Genomic DNA, 8,450 nt, shown 5'->3' with positions numbered 1-8,450 from the left:
TAATTAATAATAATAATTTTAGCAGGCACTAAAAGCTTAAAAAATCTTTTGTCACAATACCCGACAAAAATGTAGATTTTTTTGGCATAAAATATTAAGGGTGTGTATGAGTGTATGTGTATCAACATTCGACTCGGGGTGTAAACGAACCGAACGAACACGAATAAGGTCTTGTTCATGTTCGTTCGTTAAGAAAATAATGTGTTCACGAACGGTTCACGAACACTTACCGAACGGGATTTTATGTTCGTGTTCGTTCATTAAGGAAATTAATGTGTTCACGAACGATTCACGAACGATTCACGAACATAAACGAACACAAATAAAATCGGCAGAGCCTAGAGATTGAGACCTATGTATTCATCATGTTCGTTCGTTTAATTAAACGAACACAATTTTTTTGCTCATGTTCGTTTGATTATTAAATAAACGAATGTAAACGAACTTCCCGCCGAACGGTTCACGAATGTTCACCGAACGTTCGGTTCGTTTAAAGGCCTACATTCAACAATAGAGAAAATATATTTGAAACCGAAATAATCAAACTGAAATAACGGAATCGAATCAAGAACTGATGAGTAATTTGATTTTATGTTGTTGTAAAAAGCGAAGTTTTGGTTCGGTTTTGTTTGCGTGTAACTAAAATCGAAAAAACTGAACTGAACTTATAGATATGATTATTATTTTAAAATTTTAAGTGATTAATAATAGCTTAATATACAGTGTAACCTATTATTTTTTGCTCAAATGTAAAATTATCAAATAGTTATTGACTAACAAAAAAATTTAGGTCAAAATTAATTATTTTTGGGTAATGCCTTCTCTTTAGCCTCAAAAAATATTAAGACTCAAATGGTAAAATCACAAAAATTAAAAACAAACGATTTAAAAACTCAAATTCTAATAATTTGGTTCTTGATTCGGTTCAAGCCTAAACATCTCTATAAAATATTATTTCAAAGTGTAAAGAACATCTTTACCTAATGTTTTTTAATTATTTAATTTCTGACACCCTTTGTTACCCATAAACATTGGGTTCATTGATTTTTGTATAATAAAATAAATTATTTGTGAACTCATATTTTTGTTTGAATTTTAAAGATATTCTTGACTGACGTTGCCAATGAAACAAAGTCAGGAGACACTGATGGAGCTTGTCTTTGACCAGTGTTTACATTTTGAAGTTACCCGGGTGAAAGTGTGAAATGGGTAAAAAATGTGTTGATTATTATTTAAGTAATAATAACTCATTAAAGGATGCAATATATAATTTATTAGATAACTGAATTTTATCCTCTGTATTACGGGGGTGTTTTACATTATTCGTTTTTAATAATTATATATTTTTTTGAATTTTACTTTTTATTATTGTAAGAAAGTTAATAATTAATATAGTTGGGTTTGGTGATAAAATAGTTTCACAGATAAATGAAATATTATAATCCTGTTTTAAAGTTATTTGGGTTTGATGATACCTATGACTCGTTTATTTTCTTTATTATAAAATTGTTTCTTAATTATAAATAATATATTTTAAAAAAACTGGATACTAATTTTTTGTATATCCCTATTTTATTGGATTTTCATATCAAATATTTGATAAGATTAATTTTTAATATAATGAGATGTTATAACCCATTTAAGAGTTATCTAGGTTTGGTGAGAATCATACCCGTGAATTCAGGTAAAATGCATGAGATGTATTCATTTACAAATAAAACAATCTGGTGGCTTGAGAGAATTTAGAGAGGTTTCGTTTTTATATATTTAAGATTGTTACAAACATATGATATTGGGGTACTAACGTGTAAAATAATAACTTGTTTTACAAGATTCATGAAGGTTTTCATACATTTTTTTAGACGTCAATGATTATAATGTTTAGGATTATGTATTTATATATTTATTAAGATGTTTATGAATTATTGACACTTTTTTTTCAATACACATGTATTATGTATCATTTTCATGAACAGCTTGTGTCATGCTAACTTGTTTATAAAAAAGTTTAACAAATTTGTGCTCATGTTTGGGAAAAATGTAATGCTTATTTACGATGTCGTGTTCGTATCTATCACCACATGTAACCGTGTATTGTCGTGTCTCATGCCACACCAGTTCAACCTTCTAAACAAAGAATCACTGATTTCTTGAATGTCTCGTGGCTGGCGGTAAATAAATTTGGGCCCAAGTTTCAACCTAGTGCAAAATTGTGCAAAATTACCCATCATAATCTAAATACTGTAATGGAGCTCCACGCATTCCCATCAACTTTCACAGTCAAAAGCTCAATACAAGCCATTGAATGTTATCTTAGTAGCAACGTTATTGCGCCTTCTGAAATCAAAAAATGATAATGTGTTCAATAATAAGCCCCCCCCCCCCCCCAAAAAAAAAAAAAAGATTATTAAAGAGATAAAAATCTTGAGATGTAGTAAAATGTATAGTGTTTTGGTGTGTTACTTGGGGTTTATCGTCTTCATTTTAATCACTACACGAAAGATATATGTAGCATATATATGTCATGGATTGGGTTCGTATGTAAGAAATATTATTTTTTGGGTTCAACTGATTTGGTAGATGGTAACATAAAAGTCCCTATGAAGAATAATAGAATATGGTTTATTTTTTTTTATTGTAACTTCTCTTTCTTTCGTTCATAAAAACATATGAAATGAATATATAAAGTAATAAGTAATCCATAGTAATCGTAACAGTAATAATAATATATAAAGAATATATAGTAAAAAAGGACGTGGCACAAAATTTGATCAGACCATGATTTTATCTTAAATTATATGATTTAAGATGGCACAGTAAATACAACGTGATACAAGCTAAAGCCAGGACTTCATATCAAGATATCAGTCTATCACAAACTCTTATTTGTATAAACTACACTCTTGTAGTCTTGTATTCACCCAACTGCATAACATCTTCGTACCGTGTAATTCACGAAGATGCAAAATGATTGTTGAAGTACTAAATTGCCTTGTCAGTGGCACACGAGAATGGATATTACTCTCTACTTAAATTGGTGGACCCAACAAATAATAGTTTGTACCTAAGCTCCCAATCAACATGTTTGGACACCTTGTATTGGTGTACTAGAATGTATTAACTATGTTAGTGGGATGTGCATCATACACGAAATTAATAAATTTGTTAGGTAAAGGTAATCATATCAAACATATATGATTGTTTATTTGAATAAATATAAAATTCTGAATTTATGTGTAAAGACTATTTTACGTAAATATTAAGATTTTTGTAATTAGAATAAATTGGATGAATAAAAAGTTATGAGAATTGCAAGTTTACTATTTAACAATTTAACATATTTGCTAGTAAATTTATTATTAGATGTATAAGATTCTAATATCACATAATTTGTATGAGTAATTAAAATATAATATTGAAAAACATTAAGTTACAAATATAGTGAAATCATATAGTATAATGGAAGTTATTCGTCAGTTAATTTATGAAATTGCATTTTATAAAATTATGTGAATGCCATTATATTTGATAATATTTTGTGAAGAAGCTTGATATTCGAGTAATAACTAATCAATGTCGATTGCCTTATATGGTGAAATGCTTTTGATTTCTATTTTGGCTATTTAGTAGCATAAGTTAGTAAATTATAAGTAATTAAAAATAGAGGTTACATTCATGTTATTAGTTAGCTAATTATGGACGGAATGACAAATATACATATTTAATTTTAATTCTGATCTAAATTATTTATTTATTTATTGAATATAATTAGCTAATATGTAAATCAACATTAATTTTCATTAAATCCAAAACAATTACAATAATGTGGCAGACAAACGAGCAACAAGCTGCGCCGCAACCCCGTTTTAAATAGCAAAGTCAATCCTAATTAAAATGAAGCTTTGGGATGTAGGGGCCGAAAGGGTACCATGTATTACCTGCTAAACCCAACTCAGAAAATTCACAGTCTTCGGGGCTAGAAACCCAAAAAGTATCAAAAGCAAAGGGGAGAAACACATGTTGATTCTCTAAGCAGGCTTTTTCGTGTTTGACAACTTTGCTGCGATTGGGCCTTCATCGCAGCCTGACCCGCAACAAACTGATGGTCTCGGAGCTCGACAAGAGGAGACACTCCTTTAAGGTCCACACAAGCGTGTTTCTCCCCGTCCACCCGAACACAAGAATATCAGCTGGCCTTAACGTAGACCTCCCTTCACGCGGATCTGTAAGAAAGTTAACAGGGGCCTCCTTTTTAGCATAAATCCTTGCTCGTTTAAGAACATCGCACAGAACATCTCTAACCAAATCATGTCTGTATTTAAAACCAGGTAATTCTTTGCAATGCACACACAACATGGTCTCAAAAGGAATCCAAGCAAACCTTGCGGCAAACTGGGCAAGGCTCATCAGTCGGAAACATAGGGATCATTAGCCGGTACTTAAGGATAGCCCGGTACTCCACCCCCGACATTTGTTAGCCCAATCTTTCAACGGGGATGGTCATTAGAAAATCTTGAGCTTGAGGAACCCGAAGGAATTCAAACACCGCTTTTTGGCGAGGGGATATATCAAACTTTGCTTCTAAACTCTGGACGATTCCACTAAATAAGGCACTTGCCAAAGCATGCTGGGCTTTAAGGGGGGCGGTGTCCTTATTAGAGAACCCACTAAGATCAAAATCGAGAAGTGAAGTACGTAAACGAGTTGCACACCCATAATCAGAATCCAACTCATTAATACCACATCCCCGAAGAATATGGTCCTGCAAGCTCCATGATTGTGCTCTCGAAGCCACAAAAGCATATGTAGAAACATCCTTGGCCGAACATAAACCCAACCCCCCAAAACGGGTCGGAAGTGATGCTACCCTCCATTGGAAATCCCCGACAAAACGGACCCCCACAAACCACGATGTCCTCAATCGCCCCTCGAAGGCCATTATCAAAAATAGAAACAGCCCCCCCACATACATAGGTTGGCACGTTCTTAGGCCAAACAACAACTTAGCGACCCCCATACATGAGCGAAGCATTGAGGGTCCCGAAGTTTTGGGAGACAACTCATCAATTCCACAGCGCTAGATGCCCTTTTCATAGCCATGCTACTAATAAACCCCGAATCCCGACTCACAGCGCCACCAAGGAGTTTCACACCAAGTACTGGTCTTCCAATCCCACAAGGGAACAACCCATCTTGCATCTTCTCCTCATTACATGTTGGCCAAAATAATTTTGTTTTCTTAACGTTTAATTCAAGACCCAAACGAGGGCTCTTGGCCCTGATAATATCCAATGCTTTAGCCACCTCTTTAGTGTGCCAGATAATCGTACCATCGTCCAAGTACCATGCATGAAAAAGAAGCTTGCATCGATCTCTGAGTCGGTGAATAAGTGGATGCAAAACTAAGAGTCTAGGTTGCATCTTATGTGGACATAATAGAATGATGCCATGTGTCCGCAATGTTTTGTTTAACAGCATAGTAAGATAAGATGTATGGTGTTTTGGTATGCTACTTGATTGATCTTTTAAATATATAACCTATAAGATAAAACATGTTTGACCAAACACTAATCCCTTTTGAGTTAACCAACCCAAATCGATCACTAACAATTTATAAAGTGGCTAAACATCATATCACATGTCACGTTTTTATACATACATCTAGAGTCAGCACAAACCGGTTTAATTAAATTCAAAACCAGTTTGAGCTGAAACCGGTTCAGTTTGGTCAACAAAAATCAAAACGATTTAAAATCGGTTTTGGTTCGGGTTGAAACCGATTTATTAACCAGGTTATAATTGATTTCGGTTCAGATTTTGACCGGTTTTTTCTTGGTTTCGATTCGGTTAACCGATATGAAACCGTTTTGATGCAGAAACTTACAAACCGGTTCAATTTCAAATCGATTTGATTAACCGATTTATTTACCCATCTCTCCGTACATATGTAACTATAGGGTTACAAATACTAAAATACAAAGTAAAACTAATGCATATATATATTAATTTTATCATTTATCCATCCACCACCATTTTACCACCTATACATTAACCACCCACTCCTTCACACCACCCTCCAACTCTCACTCTGAAACCCTCTTTAACTCACCTTTCATCCTTCATGTCAACTCCATCACACTCACACTACCGAGGCGTACGAAAGCGCCCATGGGGCCGTTACGCCGCCGAGATCCGGGACCCATGGAAAAAAACCCGGGTCTGGCTAGGCACGTTCGACACACCCGAGGAAGCTGCATTGGTCTACGACGGCGCCGCACGGTCCCTCAGGGGTCCAAAGGCAAAGACGAACTTCCCAACACCCCCACCGTCCCCGCCGTCTTTGACTTTGGACCTAAACTGTCTTCCACCACACCTCCACCAGCACCACCACCACCAACATATCAGGTGGGTGGCCCCATCACCTACCAGACATGTTTTGGTTCACCACGCTGGTGTGGTGAACAACGGTGGGGGTCCCGGTGGGAGGGTGATGGAAGAGGGGTGGGAGGGTGATGGGAAGACGGTGGGGTTTTTTGGGATTGTGAGACGTGGGTTGGGTATAGATTTGAATGAGCCTCCGCCTATTTGGCTCTGAGATTTGCGGTTTAGATTTATCGGTGAAAAGTAGAGTAGAAGTAACATTTCTATTTCAGTAAAAGAAAAAAAAGGCTGTGAGATGCAATGTAGGTCATTTTATTTTATTTTTTTTAGTGTATGAAACATGAAGCTCTTTGTTAATATGAAATCTGATTGGTATTTTTATGCTTAGGTGCATTTTTTGGGGTACATTTATTTAACATATGTATTGCAGGTGTTATTACTTGTTAGCAGTAACATTGTTGTTAACATAAAAAAATGGATGTGAAATGCTATGTAGGCCTTTTCTATTGTATTATTATTATGATTGTTCATATTTTGCTTTTAATGTATGAGACATGAATCTTTATATGTTAATCAATGTTGTAAAAGGAGGTTTTCAAGGTTGAGCAGTCCATGTTGTAAAAGGAAGTTTTCAAGGTTGAGTAGTCCCCGATTAAGGAGAGTACTCGCTATAAGGCATGTCGTCGATACGAGTTTCTTTAACTCCGTTTGGATACTAAGAATCGATCAAATTGGTCAGACCTCATCCAAAATCAAATCAAGTCGGTGAAATTGAGCTAATTTTGACTTAAAAATGCTAAAACATAATTTGTATTTCTATAATATTAAAGAACAATTATAATTTTTTAATTAATGATTAGTATTTTTTTAGAGTAATTTATTATTTTAAAAATATATATCTCTTATTAATATTGATATTCATCTATTTTGTAATAAATATTAGTAAACTTGATATTTGACATGTGTATAATATACTTGATATTTGACATAAAATTAATTTTATTTTTCTTTATAGTTTTCATGTTTGTGCGCTTTCCAAGTACTCTCTATGTACACCCAACTCTTCAGTCAACTGTATAGTCTCCACCTAACGACTTTTGCAACTTTCATACTAATATGAAATTTGATTGGTATTTTTATGCATTGGTGGATTTTTGGGATACGTTTAATATTTGCATTGCAAGTGTTTATGGTTATTATAGGTTGCAAAGAGTTGTTTTATTTATTTATTTTATGTTATTTGGTTCTTAACATCAAAACATTTTTTTTAAAAGTCAACAAATGAACTTGTTTGTTGACAGATTTCAAGTACTTTGATGTATTGTTTTCAAAGGTGAAGCAATAATTAAACAGTATGCTAGACTATGCTAGACGGATAGGTTTGAAAATTGGGTGAAGTAGTAAGTAATTTTAAAATTTTATGTATATACGTGTGTGGATATTTTAGCTAATTTAAAACCAAATATAAAGCTACATTTATCTTTTGAACCAAGCATAAAAATACTTTTGAGGAGCCAATACGCCTTGAATTGAGATCAAGTTAATAAGGGTCCAGTAAATCATTGGCAAATTGAATAGAGGCCCATTTATACACAAAAACTAAAACCAAATTAATAAGTTAGATTACAACTTAAACAAATCTACAAATTATTTTGTTAAATAAACACAGTTTAGATTTTGTTAGAAAGCCCAAGCCACCCTTTATAATTAATAAACCCAGTCTAAATTAGGCCCACCTGGTTATATATTATATATATTACAATTATAAACTTTCTTCTGCATAATGGGTTGTACTATATGAAGCTAAACTTGTACATCATAATACGTGTCTACCCCATCATAATCTATCCACATTTCATTACACGTGTTGATTATTTCCACCTTCATACTACCCGACCCGACCCATTCTCCACCTTTGCCACGTTCATCTTCATCGGCAAACACTGAATCAATCCGGCACGTTCAAGAAAGCTAAATCATCTGTAAATGTTGTCGCATGCCAAAGATCCCTCAGTCAACTTCTTGATCTTAAACATATACAAATAGCAACTTTCTTATGCAATATAAGT

General features: G+C 33.9%; 1 pseudogene; it reads left to right on the top strand.

The window, feature by feature from the left end:
• The first annotated feature begins 6,121 nt into the window (after positions 1 to 6,121).
• LOC143612109 (ethylene-responsive transcription factor 12 pseudogene) lies at positions 6,122 to 6,651 on the top strand (annotated as a pseudogene).
• Positions 6,652 to 8,450: the final 1,799 nt, after the last annotated feature.

Source organism: Bidens hawaiensis, unplaced genomic scaffold (assembly GCF_021521415.1).
Source record: "Bidens hawaiensis isolate Kalapana, Puna unplaced genomic scaffold, B.hawaiensis_p1.1 tig00002236_1, whole genome shotgun sequence".
Taxonomy (NCBI): domain Eukaryota; kingdom Viridiplantae; phylum Streptophyta; class Magnoliopsida; order Asterales; family Asteraceae; genus Bidens; species Bidens hawaiensis.
The sequence above is the reverse complement of the archived record's forward strand: the minus strand, read 5'-3'. Positions and strand labels throughout refer to the sequence as shown.